Raw genomic sequence first — 25,025 nt, forward strand, 5'->3', positions numbered from 1 at the left:
TTAAAGTATTTTTCACTCAGTGTTTTTTGTTTACGTGAGCAGAATTAATTGAATTGATTAAATGATCAGCCAAAACAATATCTCAAAAGAAAAAACAAAATTAACTTCCTTTTGTGATTATAAATTCATTTAAACAAGGACTGTCTTCTCTTATCTAATTCTTCTCTTTCACTTTTATTTTCTATTAAACTCTGAAATTTAGCTCAAGATATTTCTCAACTGGGCACCTCCCTATAATCCTTTATCGATGCGTGTTCCTCTCCAAAAAAGTGTATCTCTCTATCTCTTCGTGGGATTTTATATTATTATGAACTAGGTATACATATGTGAAACTTTGTGTTTGATTTTGAAGTTTATAAAAGAAATTTAATTTTTAACTTGAATGTTAAAGGATATGTTTATAATCGAGAATCGCAAATTCTGATAAAGGGCATTGGATCAGTTTCAATAGGTATTCCATCCTCTTTACCTCAGGGAAGTGTCATTGGACACCCTCTTCTCTGTCTATATTAACTACTTGTTCGAAAACATGAGATCCAAAATATATATGCATGCTAACGACTAGGAGCTTCTTTGACTCTGAGAAGAGGAGGCCTAAAATGACCTCAAAGAATTTCTGAGGAGGAGTGACTGTAGGAGTTTTTAGGTGTAGCGTTGTTAACGCTACAGTGATGAAGAATGTGGATGTATTTAACGATCTTGGAGTGTTTACATCTTCTAATATGAAATTCAGCGCTCACATTTACAATATTGAAGCAAACAGAGCGCGTGGGGCTATTAAAAGATGTTTTAAAACGAGAAATATGAAGCTGATGAAGAAGCTTTATGAAGTATTTGTTATGCATATTGTAAACTACGCTTTTCAATTGTGGAATCAGATGTATAGAAAGGAAATCAAAGCTTTTGGCAAAGTAGAGAGACGCTTTATTGATATTCTATGCGGCGATGTATCCTATGAGGTTGGTTTACAACCAGTCGGGCTAATGTCGTTTGAAAAGAGGAGGAAAATTGAGGATGTGGCTATTATGTTTAAAGTTATTAGTAGAGTGACTAATTGTAACATCCAGCCCAAGGTATGTAGTAAGGTGTACAACACTAGGTCGTGTTTTACTTAGTTCAGCCATTTGCAAATACTAATTACCTCCAACATAGCTTTTTTAATCGAACATTACGTATATAAAACTTCTTCCCTAAAAGGTGAAAAGAATGTCTTCACTTGACGGTTTTAAGAGACTTTTAAAAAATAATCAACATCTACTTTAACTCATCAGTAGGAATCTTACACATAATTTTGTTTTGTTTTTCATTTTATCATTAAAATATATCAAATAATTTTACTAATGCATTTTAAATCAAATTTCCTCATTTTATTTCATCTAATTTTAGTCACATTATCATATTTAATTCTATCACACTATATCATTTCATTTTCCTACTTTATTGCATTAGATTTCATCATACTGTTTTATTATACTTTATCATATTTTATTAATATATTTTTTTTCATGAGTCCTCAATGTTGGGCTTTTTTTAGCCACTAGTCCAGACCAACCAAATAAAAAAATAAAAGCCCAATTTTCCTCTTATCCATAGTAATAAAATAAAATGTGTTTGTGTGTAAATCATCCCTACATATATTTTGGATCTTATAAATAACAACTTAATTATATTGTTGAAATCTGTGTGGCGTTTTGCATGTTGTATCAAGCGTGCAAATCGTCTTAACCCTAGATTAGTGAACTGCAACATCTTATACTCCCATATTTATAAAAGTGTTTTTTATTTTTTTGAATTTATATCTTATTGCAACACTATTTCAGCATAGTCATAAACTTTTTTTCTGATTATATGCAATTTATTTTTATTTTAATAGTAGCATTTTTTAGTAGATTTAGTTAAGGTTTGTTTTTTGTTTAAAATTATCATTATTATGACAAAATTAGCGTCTCACATAGGACAATAATTCATAAAATAAAAAACAAATTGACGGGAAACTATGACAGCTGTCTTATGAAGAGTGGACCAAACTAAAAAAGAGGTAAATTAAAATAAAATAAAAAATACTAGAAATGACACGTTCTATGTATGAAACCCGGGACTTTTCAGCACATGTATTATTTATCGTTAAAGAATACAAAAACACTTCATAAAATTATAATTTCTTTTGTATTATCATTTATATTGTGGATTTTTTCCTATGAGAATAAAAAATTCCCAACTCATGTTATTACCGTCAAAAGACTCCTTTGTAAGAGATGAAAACATACTTTTACTAATTTAAGCAGCTTGTAAAAATATGCTTTACTTTTTTACTTTTCCCCCTTACATAAATTTAAACTTTCAAAACGTTACTTGTTTATCAATATAGCTAAAAATAGATTTTAAGTTTTTCCCTCCAGGAAAAACTTAAAATGTAAAACAAGTTCCAATTTTTTACATTTACATTTTTTTATTTTGATCTGTAAAAATAAAAATTTCCAAACTTTATACACGTTGTCTGATTAAAAAAAAACAGTTCTTTTCTCAATCCAAATTCAATTATCATTCCATTCATTAATTTATTTTTCTATTATTTATTCAAAAAATTTGCTTTGCCAGTTTTTTGACAGATAAAAATATATTACGTCTTGTAGTGAGCTCTGCTATTTTCTTCCATTGACAAAAATGGAAAGAAATAATCAAATTTATTTTGGGTGGATCTATTCATTAAATGTAATCAAAACAATAATGAACTAATAAAGTTATTTTATTTTTTTATATATCGAATAAGTTTAGTAAACACATATTTCAAGTACGATGGTAGTTTGTTATTATTTTTAATTTAGGGCTATTTAACGTTTTTATTATTCTAATAAAAACTATTGAAAATTGATTTATAATGGCGTCATTTAGTAAATATTTTTTAATCTATAAGATGGCTTTTGCGTTCAATCCAACCCTTTCCTTAAAATGTATTTCCAAACTGAACTTCAGAATACATTTTTGGAAGGATAACTAAACTTTTGTTGTACAAAGACGAACAGTAAACTAAAGAATAATCGAAAAAAATGACATACGGTGGATAATTAATCAATGTTTTAAAAAGGAAACAGTGTAAAAAATTTTAAAGAAAAAAAGATACTTTTTTAATGGTATCATATATGTTTGTAACATATTTGATAAAAATATCAAAAATGCCAGACATATAACTCAAATGTAATGATAAAATGCTTACTCAAATGATAATACCATAAAATGAAAAGCACAAATGTAATGAGATATCTGAGAATTTCGGATATCTATTTATTTGCTTAAAATATTTATTATTTAGGATATTATTTAAAACATTAATTATTTCTGATACCTAATTATTTTGCACAAAAGGTTTCAAAAGTTATTTTCACATCAAATCCCTCTCAAGACAATAAATTCGTTTTAAAAAATATAATATAATTAATATGAAATTGACTCATCAAGAAATATTTCATTAATAAAAATATATTTTTACTTAATTTGTGGACTTAAATAAATAGTAATCAATTACTCTTTGCCAAATTTTTTAAGTTTTACTCTAAGTATTACGCCTTTCACATCGACAATTAGAAACTTCAAATATATTTATTTTAATTTGGCAACGTTTGTCATGATGTTTGATTGTTTGTAGTAGATTCAGTAAAAATAAATCCATTATCTTTCCAATAATAATTAATAATGAGTGTGTTTAAGTGATTAAAATTTTCAATTAAGATTTTTTTCTACAAAAACTATTTAGACAGTTTTGTGATTGTGTTATTTAGCATTTTTTAAGGTTGAGGCAAAGATAGTCAAACAGAAAAAAACGCCATTTTTTACAGTTTTTATTAAAACCCGGTGGGAACATAAAATAGTTGGCTTAAAATGTGTATAGTATTAATTCTCCTAAGACTGTCAAATTACGTCAAATTTCCAGTTTTTTTAATTTGGCTCTGCTAATTTTGATGGCAAAGATACAAGGCGAGTTATAGATAATGTGGGATAGAATAATGGAAATTGTCGAGTCAGATCTTTTATTTTTTGTTAAAATTTTAATGAAAAAAAAAAATACTTAAATTATAATTTTATATGAAAAAATTGTGTTTTTTTTTTTTATAAAATCCGTATATACAAATGCTCAATTATGTGTTGCATTTTCAAAAGTGTCAAAAATGGTTGCAAGTTTGAATATATTTACATCAAATGACCGAAACAACAAAATAATGTCATATACAAGGAGACTTTACAATTTATAATTTTAACATAAATAAAATCATTTTATTTTTTTAAGATCTTTAAGATAGTGTGTTCCTGCTAGTTTATATAATGATAATCCATTAATAGGTTTTTGTTTTACATCATCATTGTTGATATTGGCAGTTTTGAAGGTCTAAATAACCCAACATTATAAACATAAGAACTCTTTTTTCATTAATATTAAGAGAAACAGTCTAATATTCCTTTGTATTTAGATGTTAAAAAGGGGCCAATAATTAAATTAATACAAGGCTATTAAGTCAAAAAGTAATACCTTTTATCTTCTTTTGGTGTACAGGGTACGTATTTAAAAACTGGAACAAGTTTATGTAAACTTCCATATCTTCGCAACCCTGCGGTCTATATTTATGAATATATGCTCATCAAATTAAGCTAACAAAACTGTACCAGAAAATATATAAAATCCTTGAAATGTTCTCTGAATACGAACGATCTGTGCCCTTATCGTGTGACTCTTCACCAGGGTCACACCAAATGAGATTATCAAGTTTACAAAGCTACTCAAATCCACTGTTTACAATATTGACAAGCTTTCATGGAGTATGCTGATTTAGGAACACCTCCAAGGAAGAATCATGTTTGTTCCGAGAGCAAAAAAAACGCACCCTAGACTTTCTGGAACCAAACGGCGAAGAAAATATGGGTTCCTATCTCGCTGGATCTGAATCCTTTGGACTACTATGTGTGGGTTTTCTTAGGAAGGTATTCCAATAAACGTGCGTATAACACTGCTGATTGCTTGTCCGCTTCCATTCTCAAGGCAGTGACCAACATGGACAAAGAGTTCCTCATCAAGGCATTTCTCAGGCAAAAGTCTGTAGTTAAAGCAGGAGATGGTTGTTTTGCGTGATTGACTTCACTATGGATCCTTACATGTAAGAGAAAATGATTTGTGTATTGCTAAATTATTTTTCCAAAATATATTGTTTTATACATTATCCTTGAATTTTCAGTATATAAAATCCTCGCCTTTTTTTATTTTGAATCTATTAAAAAAATGTCAATATTTATATTGCTGTGTTATGAGACGCCAGGTACTTATTGATTTAAAACTCAACCCCCTATCTAGTCTCAATGTGCTCCCAAAAAGCTTTTTTATTTATTTTGGGTTAAGAATATAACCCCTCTCCTTCCAAAAAAAATTGGCATCTATGTGTTATCCTGATCTGGTTTAAAAGAGACACCCATTCAAAGTTTCAGGCTAGACGCCTAACGGTGTGGGCACACATTAAAGACACATATACTTATTGAATTTCGTATAAATAAGACTAACAAAGGGTTACCTGGAGTTGCTCGGACGAAGGAAGGAGCAGGAAATCATATTGACAATGGTCAAAATAATGGAAAAAATATTTAGAAAATACTTTTACATATTCTAATAATTGTACTATGCGTGTTGTTTCCCTGTTGTCGAGAAAGAGCCTGCTAATTTTAATTCTTTTAAGATGATAAGATTTCGTACTTGCAAAAACAAAAAAGTTATGGGAATAATGTTCTAGAAAAAATAACCCTTGATAACTGGTTCTTTTTTTTTTTAAATATTATAAAAGTTAAAATGTTTTAGAAATAGAAAATACTTTTGTTGAAGTATCTTCCTTTGCTCTTAACTCTTGAAAAATATAGATACTAATGATTGAAGAATGAGTTTAGGCTTTAGCCAATATTAAATCAAAAGCACATCTAAGTATCAGTTTGTATTTCTTAGAATGATTAAATAGTTTAAAGGTGTTTATATATATATATATACTTTAGTTTTATGGTAATAACTTCAAATTGATGTTATTCTTATCTTTTAATAACATTTCAAATCAATAATGAATATCCATATCAATAATTTTGACATTTTATAATAATATAAATTAATATTTCTGGTTCTTCCACTTTTCATTAGACCTTAGCTAGTATATTGGATCTAAATCGAAAAATCGATATATTGGGGAAACTATACAATATCTGCGATGTATTGGTATTGGAGAAAACTGTTTCGATATTTGCTCTGATATGATGATATCATACAAAAAGAAAGGAATGGAAAATAAATTATATTTTTATTTTTGTAACTATAGAATGCGTAATACACTCTGTATGTACATGTCCAAATTAAACACCTAAAATTGTCGTAAAAAACATTTGACTTCATCATAGATTTAAGCCAGTAGTGAATTTATTATAAATTAATCTCAATCAATTTGTATCAAAGATACTTTGAGTTTTAATAAAATAATTCAATTGGTAAATTGAATTATTTTACTATAATATTTTTGAAAAGTGTGCCCTTTCAAATCTTGGTTGTTTCTTAAAGATGTAATTGAATCAATTCAATATATAATATTATAGCTAAGTGTAAAGAAAAGCATAACAAGTTTATAATTTATTTTTTCATTTTTCAATTTAACCATATTGGATTATTGTAAATAAAATTAAATTATTAAGTAGTAAAGCTTTGATAATTACTTTTAGTTGGATGAAACTGCTTTCAACAGCTCGGTCTTAATAAAATTTATATAAATTTTATTTTATAACTGCAAATTAAGATGACCACTTTCAATCCTTATATTAATGACTTGAAGACAGATAACACACAACAACACATTTTTACCTCTGTATTGAGAAACATAAAATCAACATTTTTTTTTTTTTTTTTTTGGCTTACAGAATGCAGCATTTTTAATACAGGAACTAAAAATAAACATTTATAATGGAAGTTATCATAAAAGTCTCATAGAATACTTGTTAATCAAAATTTTTCCTCAAAATGGTCGAAAATTTCACATGTAATATATTAACCAAATATGAAAAATAAAACTGTCTATTTTGTTGTAAAAAATGTGACCTGGACTGCCATGTTCATATCCGATTACTTTTTTTTTACCTGCCCTTTGGACTCAGGATTTTCATCACTAGGTATGCAAATATATTGTAGAAAAATTATATTTTTTATGAGCTACTCTTTCCTCTATATCATTTATATATATGGTTATACTTGTAAACAAAGGATAATTGTGGTAACCTGCCTTAAGTATGGAAAAATCAATTGGATAAAAATCGAAATATTATCTTAAAACATCTGTTTTATTCATTTACAATGTGGTCGTAATATAATTATAACTTATGTTGAAATCAATTTAGTTTCAAGCCTTAATGACGATTGATGGAAAAATATATCAGATAATTATTATAAAGTTAATGTTATACTTTGGGGATCACCAATTAAAGGCAAGAAATTATTAAGCTTTATTCTCATGTGTTATCATTTACAGAAAGCAAACCAATGAGCACTCGAAACGTTGCAGCATACTCTAATCTTCTGTTGCCAAATGCAACCATTCATACACTATTAAAGTACAAGAAGAGTGTTATTCAAGTTCTAAATTTTGAAGCTATGCGTGCAATAAGTCATCAAACATGTGTCACATTTATTCATGCTGCTCCAAGAGAAAAATCTAAACCGGTCATTGATGGTTATAGAAAAAGTAGATGTTTTTCAGAATTTGGTCAAAGGATAGAAAAATGGTCCAACATGCAACTTAATACAAATATATGTTTGGTAATGATGTTATTCTTATATTTTAAATAGTGGTTCTATAAATTGGGATTTTATTATCTTATATTTTCAAATAGAGACGAAAGAGAACAATCAAACATGACCTGTTACGTGCTTTGGGCTTTAGACACGAACAAACTATACCAGATAAAAATATTTATTTAGAAATTAATTAACGAAAGTCAGTAAATATTCGTGCTATTATCGATTATAAGAAAATTATTTATGTAAGATTATAAGAAAGAAATAAAAAGTACATGTAATTCCAAGACGCCAATTAATCAAAGAAACAACTGCAATTTATCCCTGGTAATGGAAATGTTAGGCTATCCCTTTGTTCACGAAGAAAATAATAAGGAGTTACTTTGTCCACGTGTACTACTAACACCAATGGATGTTCTTAGTTCTGCAAGCTGTGTTAGAAATCGTAGTTCAAAAGAAGTGACATTCAAAAAATGATATATTTTTAGATTATTTGAATGTTTTCATTTAAAGGTTAGTGTTGGATGTGTATATATAACAGATTTAAACTGAAAGTATCAATGCAGGGATGTAGTTAGAATTATTTGCTATATTCCATATATAGAAATAATAGAAATTTTAATCTAGCCAACAATTTGGCCATAACTACTACCTCGAAGAGTTTTTAATGGCATCGTTAGAAGGATAAAAAAATAACATTCTTTAGTTAAGGAAATAGTTGATAGCTATTTGGTAGACAAATATTTGTGCTATGTGTACGGTAGTTTAAAATTTTATCGACTTTTTGAGATTCTTATATGACAAAAATAAAATTATATTATATATAAATATAAAAGGGTTTGCCATCATGCTTTCATTCCAATGTCTTTGATAGCGATTCTCCATTGTGCGATTATCTTTGTGAAAACGCTCTGCTTGTTTGTCACTCACTCCAACAAGGTTTTGGGTGAAGAAATATACGTTGAAATGTTGGATGTTGATTTTCAACGACATTCGGCAATCAAGTTCGTTGTAAGCATACCACAAGCTCAGGACTCCATCTGTATAAGCGGGCGTCGTTTCCAAGGAAGTTTTTGTATATTCATTTGAAAGCCAGCCAAGCCTTTAATTCCAGTGGACGTAAGGCTTTTTGAAATTGATTGTCATTCAAAGCTAGTCATATTTCACAAACGCAAGTTGCAACTTTAGGACTTTCCATGTCATCTACGATAAAATCTAGCCGGCTATCTGGGGGGATCGGAATAGACAATGAAATTTTGTAAGATCTGACTCTATGGCCGATAATCAATGTGGTGCATGCTTTTGTCAGAAAACCCAATTAAGTTTAACCTACAGAAATAACAGTAATCATATTGATATTTTGGCTCCCTTCGTATGATGGGTACGGCCAATTACATTGAAGATTTATTTTTGGTAAGGCAATCCTGTAATACATATAAGTCAACAGAGCATACATGATGTAATACCCAAGGTTTACCTTGTTTCCCCTAAATGACAACTAAGATATAGTCTGTATATTTTCTTTATATTGGATTTAATACTTCATTGTTGTGTTGTTTCTCTGGATTAATTTTACAATGCTGAGGAATATTGACATACCTAATCATGATAACAAGAGATTATTTATATGGAATTGTGAAAATTCCATATAAATAATCTTTCTTCTTTTTCTCATTTAGCAATTATAGTTTTTACATAAAGGCCAACGAGTATATTTTTCAAGATCGATGTTTGAACCAGTTTAAATATTAAATGTATAAGTGTATGTAATTAATGTAATTTAACATTTATTTTTGCTAACGATGCTCAAGAAGATCTAAATAATAATCTAATATATACTCTTTTAGATAAAAAGTACTTTTAGCATAAATATCTCTATTAATAAAACAAAGTTGAACTTCTTGGTTTTTATAATAATATCAACTCTTGCTTCTTTCAATCTAGAAGGATGTTCCATTAAGGAAATTAAGCATTTCATAGTAGGAACATGATATAGAATTTAAGTAATCAGTAAGTTGATACTATTTGACTGAATAGAGTAAAATATTTCTTCTTTTACAAGAAAATATTGCTCATTGTTGTGAAAAAGTGTTAAACAAAAATTGATTCAACTTATGAGCCATCTAGAGGTTAAAGTGTAATCTGTATTTATCTAGAGGTTAAAGTATAATCTGTATTTAGGTATATCTGCCTTATTTATAATTTTTTAGGCATATTGTATATTAGATCTTAGTTAATCTTGGGTAATAAGACCCAGTGCCCATCTATTATTGAGAGGAACAACTTAAACTAAAGTTGAGAAGCAACAATAACAATTTTTTTTTCATTAAGCTTTATATATGTAAATACTAAGCCATTATGTTTATTTAATTTTTAAAGTGTAAATCCAATAATTAAATAACAAATATGTCTTAAAAATCATATATCTTTTCTTAAATCTAAATGCTATTAAAAGTGGTAATAAATAAATTTATTTACCGGCCCTTATCAAGGTCGCATGGGTCTTTTAAGGTTTAAAAAAATATATAACGTTCTCATTAGAATAATAAATGAGTGACCCTATTTCCCAAAAATCTTTGTAACCCTGAAAAATTATCACCTCTAAAGGTTTCATAAGCAATTCAATTAAAATTATTGTAGGTTTCAATTAATTATATGAGTAGAAAATAAGGAGCGGTGAGGGGGAAGAAGTGCCTCATCGATAGGGATGTGAAAATTGTCGAAATGGTCAGGTGTTCATGAGTTCTTTTTGCCCCACACTTATTATATAGTGCTTAAATACCTTATAAAAGTTAGAATATTAGTAATCCACTCGTCGTCTTTTGGGTGGCATCGTAGAGAAGTTAAATAAAAAAGGTAAAAGGATAAAGATAGATTGTGATCTATATTCTAGGATTTTCGAAGACACATATTTAAAGAAAGATAAAAACGGGATGTAGATCCTATAAATATAAACACATGACAGTTATTACATCTATCATTCGTGGTTAAGCAATTTATTTCTTAAGACTTTGCATATCATTATCTTCAAAACTCAACAATTCTCTCACTATAAATAAAGAAATTATGTGTACTCCAATTATTTCTTGTTTAGGAAAGAGGAATAATTTCCCTGCATACAAAATTTAATTTATAAAGATATTTTCCCTTCTCCCAAACTAGGCGGCACATTTTAAATCCGCAAATTACTTTATTATGAAAAGAGGATTCTTTGATATTACAAAATTACAATATCCATACGAGTATACAGCCCCGATATGAATACAATCCTTCTGTTCAATATAACAGGAGGTAGTGTTGTGTCATTCTTGACGGAAGACTGCAGATCCGTCTAGTTCACTCTTGGTTCGCTACATTTCCGTCCTTATTTAGGGACGGAACACTGCAGTTTCATCTAATTCACTCTCAGTCTGGTTTACTTTAGTCCCAAGATTCAGAAGGACCGGCAATCTTTGAATGAACTGTACTGGACCAAATAAATAAGGAATACTACAAGAATACCAGTATATATTTTGAATAATTTATCTTTATCAGAACAAACTTAGGCAAACCGAAAATCTTAGGGAAAGCACAGCAAGTTAATTAAATAACGTTGTTAGGATCCTTAGCTTGGGTAAATGTTAGAGATAAAAAGTAAAAAAAAAAACGAATTTTAAAAGTTACCATAGAAGCTACTGCGACACATTATACACATTGAATCATATCTAACAACAGAATGATGAATTTATTAAAATTTTATATATCAATTAGTAAATAACTTTGTAAAGAAATCCTTTATGTAATATGCTATATTTTTATCTTTTGGTATATAATACATAAGCTGTATCATATAACTTTACACATACATACTTTCGAATAAACATAGTTATATATATATTTTTTTGTGGATGCATTGAAAGATGAAATGGGTGACACTTTTTCTATGCAATATAATTTAGCATATTGTTTTAATTTTCATGAAGGTGATTGTTACTCCAATCTAAAATCCCTGTTTTTGTATAATACATCTATTTTTCTTGCGTATGATTCACTATTATTTCTGAATAAAGATCTACATTAATTTACTTGAATTTCCTTTCTTTAATTTGTGTTTTCCATTTATTTTTTTATCAATTACGGATTTTTTTTCATGAATTTCAAACTTTGTGCCTTTATAAATTTATATTTCAATCATTTATTTTTTGATTCATTTTTGGATGATCCAATTCTAAATTGAAGGAAAAGGAGTCTATAGATGTAAAACAAATAACTTTGATATTTTTGTAGTGTCTCTTTAAAACGAATGATACAAAACTACAAGCAAAATTTAGAAGATTAAAAAACCTTCATTCTTTGTATAATACGGGTGTATTGTGTTAGTAAATACAGAGTAATTCACTTGGGTTTTTACCCATTCCTAAAAACTAATACTTCCTTATTTCGATGGTCACTAAATTATGATCTGAACTAAGTTTATCTCCTCAAAAAGATGTGAGGCCTTAATGGTATTCGTCCATAGACAAGAAAACTGTTTTGAAAAAATCCATGGACATGAACTTGGTTGATAACTTCTGGATTGTAAAGTCGTATGCAAAGAATTTATTTAATCATCAACAAGTTGTTATTGTATTAAGTAGATTCGGTTCCAGCAACAAAAAGTCGCTTTTGCTTTCTATGACATATTGTAGGACACCTCTATTCCAGAGAATAATTTCTCCCGAGTCCGTTGTCTACTGAACTCCATAAACAAAACTAACTTAAACAGTCTTTGTTCCATGGTTATCAAAATCCAATCAAAAAAGACTAGAAACAATCAAAAAGAGACTATCTTCAAGTTTTGAAAACTGTTGTTGTTCACAGATTGTCTATAATCAGTAAGTTTAATAGTCTTGTCGTCGATATTTCAAACGAGTTGAATAATATCATACTAGTTTTTATTAGTCTAATTATTCATTAAACTATTTACAGTTGATAATAAATTTTTACTCAACATTAGTGTAGGGTTTTGGTGTGAATATCGTAGATCTGAGACAGTTATGATTTTGTGCAGACCGAACTAATTTAGTATTTGAAAAAAGTTGGGTCTCGAATAGTATTCTGTCTAGATCGTTTTAAAAGAAAAATTGAGTGTCAAATACACTTTGGTCTAGACCGAATTGATAAATTAATGGCTGATGATGTCATCTGTGTTTCGAAATTGTGAACTTTGACCTAGAAATACGTCCTATGAAGTTATTTGCATTTTATAAATCAAATTTTTACTACCTGCAAATCAGAATAAATGAGAAAATCCATAGATTGAGACATAACAAATCCGTCCATGGTTTGAAAACAATTGAATATCGGTCTATGGTCTGGAAAAAATCACTTATTACCGAGCTGAATGAATGTTTGCCCTTAGACCAACACTACTAAAAATCTTTATTATGTACATAAAATCATAATATCTACATCAAATAAGCTAATTTTTTCTTTAAATATTTAATTTTAATGAAAATTTATGTTTGTTTCGGAAAGTTCATAACTAAAACAGATATTTGTTCAATTGGAAATTAAACAAACTTCTCAACAAATATTCCTGTTTTTTTTCATTAAGACTTATAATAAAATTAAATTAACTCCAACATTTTTAAAATAAAAATACATTTTAAGGAGTATATCTAATATGAAGAATAGACTGTTTCAGAATTGTACTCACATTAAAACTTTTAATGGATTTATGCACTTTCTCATTTTTTGGGTCGATTGAGGTAATGTAGATAAATAATACTTATGAGATCCTGATATTCACAGAGCGTTATAGATCCCGCTATTGTGAGATGTAGTAATGCTAGAATTTATTTGCTAGTAGTAAGGGGGAATTATATACTGATAATGTCATAGTAATTTTATAAGGGTAGTTTATAATAGAATTTTACCTTCCCAACACAAAAATATACTGTTTATTTTCTTCCCAGCTGTCCATTTATTCTCCTATTGAACGTTCTAAACGTTGATTGGTTCAATTAGGATTAGCTCCTTTTAAGCTGTTCAAAAATATTGGATAATAATTCTTTAGTTGGAAGAATTAGATAACTACCAACAAATTTTTTTTTGTTTTACAATAAAGAGAGAGGATGTGATATTATTCTAAAGAAATAGTGGTTCATTTGTCTTTATCGTTTGTGTGCCATGAATGATTATTACATTTCAGTGTTCCTGAGTTATTCATATTAATTTTATTTGCGGACGGATTTTAAAATTTTAAATGTAATTAAAGGCTTTAATTATGCTGGGTAACTAAAGGAAAAGCTGAGTAAAGAAATAACTTTAAAAAAAAAAATGGCTATGATTTCTTGTTATTAATATATAGCTTTACATGTTATTAGAAGGGCTTAATGCCGGAAAATGTGTTGTATTTTCTACTGTTTTTTTTTTTTTTTGCTTTTATTATTGAAAAATGTTACTTATATTTTTAAATCTGAAAAGTAAGATCAACTATCAGAGTGTTTAAAATTTTTTTTAACTGTACCAAAGATAAAGAAAAATTCATTTATTGATTACATAATTATATATTGATAGTAATTTTAAAAAAAACACACACACAGAAAGGCACAGTAATTGAGGCTGTATAAATTCATGGATTCCTCAACTAATGGATTATTAGACTCAATAAACATTAACGCAATCTTTTTAAAGACCAATTTATTTATCATACTTTATATTTTTTCCTTTTCATTTAATATTCTCTTACTCCCTACAAAGTATCCATCATCAATCACATGAATGATAAATATTTTTTAGTGTATAAACAAACTCATATGATGTAAATCAATTAATAATTTTTTTTTATCAAAAAAACTATATCAATTTAACAAATATTTCAAGGATAATCATGAATTGTATAAGAGTTTTCTTGTTTTTCTTCCAGATGGAGGTTCGTTCTGCTCTTTGTATCATTTTTAAAGGATACAAAAAAATTATAATGCGATTTAAAAAAAAATCTCTAATTTTAGGAATAAAAAGAGAAAAGCAATTGGCAGATTTACAAGTGTTTGAGAATATCTCACATGACAGAGGACAAGACATTACAATTTCCTCTACACATATATTAAAAACTTTTAAAGAGGACGGGCTCGATAAAAAAAAATACCAAAAGAAAATCTCAATTTGAAGTTTTAACCTGCCCACTCAGAAATGATTTACAATATCTGAAGGGTAGATGAGTCCTTCTTTAGTTAGAAATTAAATAAATTTAGAATTATTGCCCAAAGAATATATCAGTTAGCTCGTTAAAAATTGACTCCGGGTTAATTTTGAATTAGAGGTAATTAAAAAGTAGTGATGTACTGTTATGGCATACCATTTTTTGGGTAAGGATCGTGAATTATATCCGGCAATAAAAAAAATAGAGTGGTATTGAAGATCATTCAGCAATATTTTTATATTTGGGATGATTTTAGTCATAATGTCTGCATAACCAAAATTATCATTCACATCTTTCACATTCGGATAATAGAGGTTTAATTTCCTGAATATTTAAGTTATTTAATTTTACCATAGACCTTAGACGAGTTTTTTTTTCAGCTTCAAGAAATTATTTGGTCGAAATAAAAAGTGTCATCCTCCTAAAGAACACTATCATTAAAAGCGTTTCTCTTTTTTGTCATAGTTTGTCTTACTAAGTAAAACATATTTGATTGATTTAAAGAAAAATAAATGTTTAGATAATTCTGTTAGATCATTTACTTCCTTTCTCAGGGCAAAAATGTTTCTCTGCTCAGGCCCTTAGTTTTATCAGTTTCCCATTTTATTACCCAATACTTGATCTTTTCTAAAAACTCCACCAATGACATATCTCCAAGTGTAACAGCGTTTCTTTGTTCGTCTCAAAATTGCTTGTCAAATCCTATAGTTTTAACATTTACAATATTCCAAAAAATCCTTATTAATTTAAGTAACTCGGCTGTTTCTTTCCAATCTTGGGGTTGGCTTGAAAAATCAATAGACCCCTGGATAGCTGTATCATAAAATAATGCATCTGCTGATATTATATTTGCCCTCTCTACGGGGGCAGGGAATAAAACTTTGGAGCAAAGTTTGTCGGCATTTTGACTAATCTTTTGCACTCAAGCTTGAAAGTGATTTGATATGAATTAATTGAGAGGATATTGGCGAATCATCAAAATGGGACCATACACATTTATACTTCTTTAAAAGAATGTGTTATATGTTTTTAAGCAATAGAACTATATTAAATATTTTTTTTTAGAAGAAAGTTTGACAGTTTTTTTAATATATTCTTCAAATGACTCGCCACACAGTTCATAAGAAAAAAAAATTAATATCAGCAGTGTAGCCATCTAAAGTGGTTGCTTCCATGTTAAACCTAATCGTGTTAGTAGATCGAAAACTTTAACATACCATATTTTAATTATCCTAGATGATTTACTCAACATCAATTTCATGGCAACTGCATCATGATATTGACCAGCCATTGAATTTACCATAAGCCAGAGGATAGTTTTAGTTACTTTATTTCCATTGAATCCATTTTAATTAATTATTTCTCCTCATTTTGAAAATTTAAACATATTTGTGAGCAAAGAGATATCTTACTCTTCATTTATGTCGCCTTTCAAACTTACCATCATATACTTTTCATTTTGTTTTCAACTTACGGGGAATTAGATCATTTTCCCATCCGTACAAATAGTTCAAGCAAAGCAAATGTTGGTTATTACTCACTTATAACATTTTTTTTAATATAAGTAAACTCTTCCTCTTCATCAAGCCAATTAACTTTTACATCTGTGTGTATACAATTTTTATTTATTTTCAAATTAAGATTAGATATTGATTCTATATATTCTTGGTTGATGAACTCGGTACATCTTGCTTCTAGTCTTGCATTTGAATTTTTCTTTCTATTTTCAGCTGTACATAAAGTAGCTGTCTAGGAACTTTTAATGACCCCCTTTGAAACTATGGTATAGTTGTTTTCTTTGAAATTCTTCTTTTTTTATCTGCCATTACTCTATTACTACTCTGTTTCAAAGTCAGATGATAAAAAGTTAATAGAGAATACTTTCCTCTTGAACCATTAGCGCCGAGAGATTTAATTTTGTTTTAAGTTAGCTCATTTTTTTACTGCTTCTTTATAGCCAACCTAAAATGCTATACACAAAATTTTATTAATTTTGACCCACGGATTATGGAAATATCGAGGGTCTTTTATAACATCTCATCGGCTCTATAGTCATGTAAATAAGTTAAAATATTTCAAAAGGAAGAATATATACATGAACTAAATATATTTACAAATATGTATTTTCTGACAAGATACATCAACAAATATAAAATACTATTATTGGTATTAAATTGTGCATATCAATTTGTTTGTTGAACAAGTAGTTGACACAATTCGTCACTTAAAAAAGTTCAAAATATTCTACAGGCTCAGTCCATAATTTACTTTCTTCAGACGTTTCTTAGGGATAACATGTAATTATATGGGAGCTTCTGGAAGCTTCCGGCGACCATTCAAGACGTTTTTCCCTATATGGGATGAGAATATTCTCTTCAAATTAATTAATGTTTTTTGGTACCAACATTTTCTCTTGTATTTAGAAGCTTCGAACATAATTTAGTAGGATAAATGATTCTTGAAATTTTTTGGAATTAGTTTTACCTATTTAATGAACATGAAACCAACTGTCCACACAGCCTAGGAATGCAAGAAAAGCTTCTCGAATCACCCTTTCCGAAATGATACTTCAATTTACATCAAGGTTATAAAGTCCTTCATATGTATAAGACTTTACAAAAAATGTCAAAATTATTAATTTTCAATAATATCATACCATTTATCATATTTCTATAAACTATCTGACATTGCTAACAGAAAAAAATCACTGTAGACTTTGTCCTTCAAGCTGAATGAGAGGGTCTCATTATTTTATAAAGGGAATTAAATTTTGGAGATTATGGTAGATGAAGGTATATTGAACATTGCAGAAAGTGTTTTTTAAGGTCTTGATAATTTGATAGGTGAATGTTTTCATAAGAGTATATACTAATACTTTAGGCAAGTCCACTTTTTCCTAGTTCTCATGTATTTGATTCCATATGCTTCTGAGTCATAGATAAATCTATGAAAACATTCGATTCATGACTCGAGTACTACAGCTCCGCTATAGCCTCAAATGCAAAAATAGGCAACAGTATTCTGTCTATTTAGATAGTAAAAACTAAAAAGGCATTTCTTAATAATCTCTTTTTAATAAAGTCAATGCGAGAAAAGCTTGCTCTTTGTATCATGTAAACGATGCAGACGAGAGCAATTCCTGAAACTCATATTCAAAATAATGTGACTATTGAAGGATCCTATAACAAATAACTTCATTTTATATATCACCCACAATGACACATAATTTATTTAGTAGATATATCCTGTTTGTACAAAGAAATACTTAGAAGGCTCTTGAAGGGGAATGTTTAGAGGTTCCATCTGTTAGAAGTATTTCAGCAACATTTCAGAGAATTGAAAAGTAATACTGCGTCAAGGAAGACATTATCAATCACTCAATTTAATCCTCTTGATCTTCTAACTTATTCATAAACATGATTCGTACCGATAGTTTTTTGAAGGAACTGAATGTAAACAAAGTGTTTTAACAGTCTCTCTAAGAAAACTTCTGCGGTAGATAACCTTCCAAGTGTTTATAAATTCATTGTTAATTATATAAAATTACTTCGCAGGAGGGATACCTAGGTTTGTAAATTCAAAGTGTTTTTACTGTTCTATTTTTTGTTGGTGTTAAGTTGAACACTATTTTCTTTTCTTTTCTAAAGTTTTTACGAATATTAATTCATTCTTGAGGTGATAAGATCTAAGTATAAAGTGTAACTACCGAGTATGGGTGCTCATGAATGACAAAGAGTATCGCCAAGGATTTGTTGCAGAGTCATAAGTGTAAGTCCCTGCTCTACTCAGAGTGTAATTAATAATCGAAAATAAAGTAATTCCTGCCCATGTCCTCACTCGATACAGAGTCGAATTTAAAATCATATAACGTAATGACTGCCAGGTTGATGATCTTCCAAACATAATTTAAAAAAATTTCATAAGAAAAATTTACAACCCTTGACATACCTTAAGAAATCATATACTTATCAATCAAAATATATATAATGAGGGTTTTCTATTCTCTGCAGTGATAAGAAACTATTTATCTACTAAGGTTTTGTAAGGAACTCCAGAATCTTATAGCTACTAAAAAATACCCGCGCATTAGTGCTAATAAACCAATGAATAATTTGCGGCAATAATACATGAAAAGTATTTTAATAATATATAAATAAGCAAAAATATTTTTATTGCATATATTTAAATAAATGGATGCAGTGGGCAACAGTGAAGCACCTTCAGTTTTTCTGTTTTTATTCCTTTCTATTTTATCAACTTGACTCAAATCAACACAACACTAATTGGAATTGCTAGCAGCAGATGAGTAAATGAATAATTTATTCAAATTAAAGTGAGATTGAAGATAACTATTCATGGCAGTTGTTTCCGACAGAAAAATAAATGCATAAAAGTACTGAATGCACAAAAACTCTATCTAGTGCAATCAAATATTAATTTAGTTTGGATTTTATGTTTTAATCCATTGTGCGTGAAAGTCATAAAAAAGATGTATAAACGGTTATGTGGCAACTTTTGGGAGATTTAGTGTACAAGTTGCAACTTTTATAAGCAAATTGTACAAGTTGAAACCGAAAAATGTGATGAAAAATATTAAATGAAGGATTAATAGTACTTGGGATTAGGATCATACAATAAGTAAATGTTTCATGAATGTTGATATACTCATTCTGTCATTTTTGAATATTGTAATATAATTGAATGAAATGTAAGTAACTTTTGGCGCATTATAAAGTTATAATGCGCACAGTTATTGTATTTAGAAATACATTACATCCGTCTTAAATATATATATATTAAAATGAAATGATAGTATCAACAAAAAGTCGGTAATTAGAATTAACAATGCTGTAATAAAGACATGTATCTTAATTTGCATATACTGCTTGCAACTTGTATAGACATCGAAACATCCCCCAAAAGTCGGATATAAGAGATAAATCAACAATCTTCCTCCATGCACACAAAGTTCTTCAGGTCATTGAAAGGAAAGTAAAAATTTGAAAAGAGATATAGTTACTAAACATCTATATTTTTCTTGTTGCACACTCTTAATTATTATGTGCAGATTAATTACTCATAAATGATTTGCCAAATTTATTTCTAGTTCGCAATCTGAAAAGTCTTATTTATTTTCCAAAGCTCTTATCATTATTGTTGAAGAAAGAATATTTATATGTTTATGAAGTAAATACTTGTGCGTCTGCAATTGAAAGATGAAGAGTCATACGTGGAATCTTGGGGTAGTTAAAAGCTGAAAATAGCAGAGGGCTTATGTCCTGCAGCCAATTCGAGGATGGCGTCTCTCCTTTTGTTCCATGATGACTATTGTTTATTGTCAAAACAATTGTGGTGGAATGTCATAGAATATAAACTTGTTCACGCAACCTTTTCATATTAGTATGATTTAACCCCGAATATCATATTATGGATCTGGATGAAGTTTAAAGTAGTTCTAATTTATCGTGGACACCCTTTATGTATACATTGAATTTAAGTCCTACATTTGTAAATCTTAATGTAAAATTAAGGGTCCTATGTAATATCCTTTTTGAGTTCATAATTGTAGTTATGTTACAACAGTCAGCTCCAGACAACAAATGAAAGGAAAACACAGTGTATATTTGGTGTTTTTTTTTCAAAAAACTTGTCGTAATAATGAACTTTATGCTTTTTGGGAACTTAAATGGTATCTAAGCAAATAGGCAACAAACATATCAATGGGAAAAATAGAATATTAATGATAAACTTTATTCTGTTTCAATTGTGTAAATTCACTTTGTTCAACTTTGACTCGCATCATTGCTAGGGATGGGATTTTTGTAGATTAAAATAATAGTTTTATTCTTCTCGTGCTCTAGAAGGGTCAATTTCCAGTTTTTTTTTATCCAAGGTGTGTTAATAAGTAAATATAACATACTTACTTTTTTTCACAATAATTCTAACCATTTTTTCTCAGTTTTATTAAAAGTCATTTTAGTCATACTCTGCTTTCAAGAAATATAAGGAAGAAAAAAATAATGTTTTTCCTACAAAATCATCTTAAAATTGAGTTTCTTAAAGAGATTCATCCTGTTTGAATTACCATGACTATAAATATAAATAATAAAAGTTGAAAGGACATAAAACTATTACAAATGTCTACTCGAAGTGATTTAAAAGACAATGAAGAAATAAACGCATTTTAAGCAAAAAATCTTTCAGTAAAGTCCAACAAAGTCTAATTAAAACCCCTATAGTAAGATAATGAATTCAAAATTACATATGAGTTAGACTATAGCGTAGTGACAAAGTTTTGGAATTTTGAAACGCAGAATAATTTGTATTTTATTAATCTAAATAAGAAAATAACTTTCAATTCTCCTATTAAAGATCATACTTTGATACATTTTGATTTTAAAATTCTTAAAATATCGGAAAAATGATGATGTTTTTTTGAGGGTGTTTTTGTAAGATTATCGAGATAGAGGATTTGTATTCATTAAGTATTTTACCAAAATATTCCGGGGACAAGAATTTAATTATAATTTTTTACCTTGATGTTCATCTATATCGTACTTTCATGTCGAAATATGGTGCTAAATCGTAGTTATACCCTCAGAACTTGATTTGAAAAAAAAGAAGCTTTATAGGCCAAACCTTAAAGTTTGAAAGTTTTAATCGTCATTTTTGTGGTCTATGTCTTAAATAACATTAACAAATGCCGGTTTCAGATTGCTAACCAAAACGCTGTTTCATGTCGTTATTTGTATAACTTTTGATACTACGAATTTCTTATCTACTTGCTTGGAGTTTGAATGTTATCATAGTAGAAAATTCATATACTGACCATGCCAAGCGCCTGTCTCACCATATTTAATTGCTATATATAAATATATATACTTTTTTGAAATTGCATTACTCTTTTCATGTTTTGAATTAAGTTTATTTCAATTCAAAGCTTGACATTGTAAGCCATTTTTTTGATAAATAATACCTATTTAATTTTATTAAGATCTTATCCCTAATTCCTGAAGTTACAATTCATAGATTGTAATAGGCATAAAATTGGTAATTTGACTACATCATTAATTTTTTTACACTAAGGGGAAAAGTGTATCCATTTTTTGGAATTTATCATCAAACTGTAATTCCTGTACAACATTGTATATTCATGAAATATACAATTAGTCGTTGTTTTATCAGTTTTGCGTTCGGGAGAAAAATAGCCGATATTAGGGCTTCTTTGTAAATTTTTAATGTGGAGTATTCTTAATTTTCCTTAAAAAAGATATATTTGCCCATTATATCAAACAAAATTATATTTGTTGTGTTCATTCAGCCACATTAAAAAAAAACACATTCAAAGATGCTACAGTGTTAAATTGATCATAAAATTTTGTACTGTTAAGATTTTAAATTGCTAATGTTCAAATTGAAAAATAAGTATCATAGGTTTTTTATTTGGCGTTAATGAAGTTTAGAAGTATATATCATAATAATATTGTTGACATTTTGTGTCAAAAAAACGGGATTTGAGTAGTAAAAATGTATAAACAAATCAAAATATTTGAAAAGAACAGAATTAGAGCAATGTTGTTTTAAATACTGTTCTAATCTATAATGAGTCTTGTATCTCGACTTAACTTGATAATTTTTGAGGAAAGCCCATAAAAAATATTTTTTTCTAAAACTTTAGAATCAAAACCAGCCAATGAAGGATCTTTTTTTCGGAGGATAAATAATTGATTATATTGAGAGAAATTTTGACCAATATTGTAGGCCAGACAGCGACCTCTGACCTAAATTTAATTATTTTCCAATCGTAGACAGATTTTTCTCCATTATCCATATTTTATGAATATGGTTTATGCAAGAAAGCTCGCCTTTGGAATATTGACTTTGGGTAAATATTGCCAGGGGAAAAAATAGCCTTCTTTAATTTAATGTAAAATATATATTTTCAGTTATATACTGTTTATATTTCATTAGTGATGGACGATTTAAAAAAATTACAATACATTTGTGTAAAATTTTCCGATTCTATTGCAATTACAGTAAAATTTCCCTTTGCTGATTCTTTAATATTTTATTTTTAGTTAAAAAAAATACAAGTTATTCACTATTCACAAATAATTAAGTTATTTGCAAAAAAACATTCAAAAATGTATTTGTACTCTAAAAAATTTTTTAAAATCTACAATTCACAAAATATTAAATTTTTGGATAATAATTTCAAAAATCCGTTGCTATTCACACAAAATTAAATTTGTTTAAAAAAATTAATCAATGCATAGTTCTTCAAAAGAATTTTTTTTTTTTTTTGTAAAAAAAATTGAAAAATTTAATAAAATTTAGTAAATGAAAAAATTCGTTATTTTTTTTTTCATATTTAATAAAAGTAACAAATAGTTAAATATCTTTAATAAATAAATTTATAAATCAGAATTGCAAATGAAACGTTATTTTCTAGATTCCAGAAATATACTTGATTCTTCGATTACCGATTAATCGTCCCATCACTATATTTTATGCATCACAGAATATTATCATAGTACAGGGACCAATAAGTTGTATAAAAAAGAAAATAAATTAAGTGAAGTTATGAAGACATAAACTTTTTACGCAGTAATAAAAAATGGCCGAATCATTAAGGATACTATATGTAATATACATATTTATAATTGTGCAATAGGCCTATGACTTGGTGTTATTAATACAAAATTAGATATGTTTGCAAGTCCAAAAACAAAATATTTTATGTTTCATAATAAATTATGTATAATATAGTGTTGTATCTGCGCCAATATTTATTCAACGGTCCCAGATAGGAAATACTGGTAAGGACATGAAGATATATAAGAGGGTTTGGATATGACATGAGATAAATTCAGAAATTTGATGACGTTAATTTTCAATGTTAAATTAAATTTATGGAGTTACGTCATTTGCAAGTCAATTTGTTTATGGCGTAATGTCAAGGCAAGTACTAATTTGAAATTGTACCATTTTAAATGGTCATTATCCTGGTTCCACTATATCACCAAATTACCGGGGAACACAAATGACCAGATCACACAGCAACGTTTTTGGAAGATGTTTTATTTATTTAATTCACACTCAAAAAGTTCTTTGTCCCCGTGAAAAATAAATCTGTTTAATCAGGGCCATAAAATCTTCTATTAGTGAGCATCCTTTTTATAATACAGTTAGTAAATGATAAATAAGAGACCGAAAGAATAAACAGCATTTAATAAGACAATAAAAAATTGAAGAAAAATAATATTCTGTTATTGTATTTTGCACTAGGAAATATCAAATAAAATGTTATAAATATTGTATTTATATAAGACATCCAAAAAAAAAGGAATTATTATTTTAAAATAATTTTTATAACATGAGCTTCAGCTTTCTGCAAGATTTAATTTGCCATTCTTACAATAAACATTAAATGTTTATTAAAGAAATGGTAGAAAAAATCATTACTTTATGTGTATTTTGGAAAAAAAATTTGTATGCACTAGTTTTAAATGAGGTTACGTGTATTAAATAAAATAATATCTACAATATAATCATTTTGTAGAACCTGTTGTACGCCACAACCCTTACATAGAAAAAAACGAAGAGAAGAGTCCTATGATTCAAAAGGACAAGTTAAAGAACGACTTTTAAGCAAATCAGTGAATAAAATTCACTAAAGTTCTATTAAAAATTGCGAAATTCATTAATAAATTATTAACAAAATAAAGAATTACATATACCTAGGGGTACATTAGAATCTAAAAACTTTTAATTTTAATCTTCAACAAGATATAATATATTAATTAATTACGGAATTTCAAAAAGATATAATATTTTAATTAATAATAGAATTTTCAAAGAGATATAATATATTAAGAAATAATAAAATTTCAAAAGAATTAGTTATAGAAAAAATTGTGTGTCTGAACTGTCTTAATCGTTATTGTAGCCCCCCTGGCGACAATTATGGATGTCAGGGTGTGGAAGAATACCTGGCACCTGCTCTATTACAGTGGTTGTTAGGGCGTTGGTGATTGGATGATGGAATCTGCAGCCATTCCTCTC

Source organism: Lepeophtheirus salmonis, chromosome Z (assembly GCF_016086655.4).
Source record: "Lepeophtheirus salmonis chromosome Z, UVic_Lsal_1.4, whole genome shotgun sequence".
Taxonomy (NCBI): domain Eukaryota; kingdom Metazoa; phylum Arthropoda; class Copepoda; order Siphonostomatoida; family Caligidae; genus Lepeophtheirus; species Lepeophtheirus salmonis.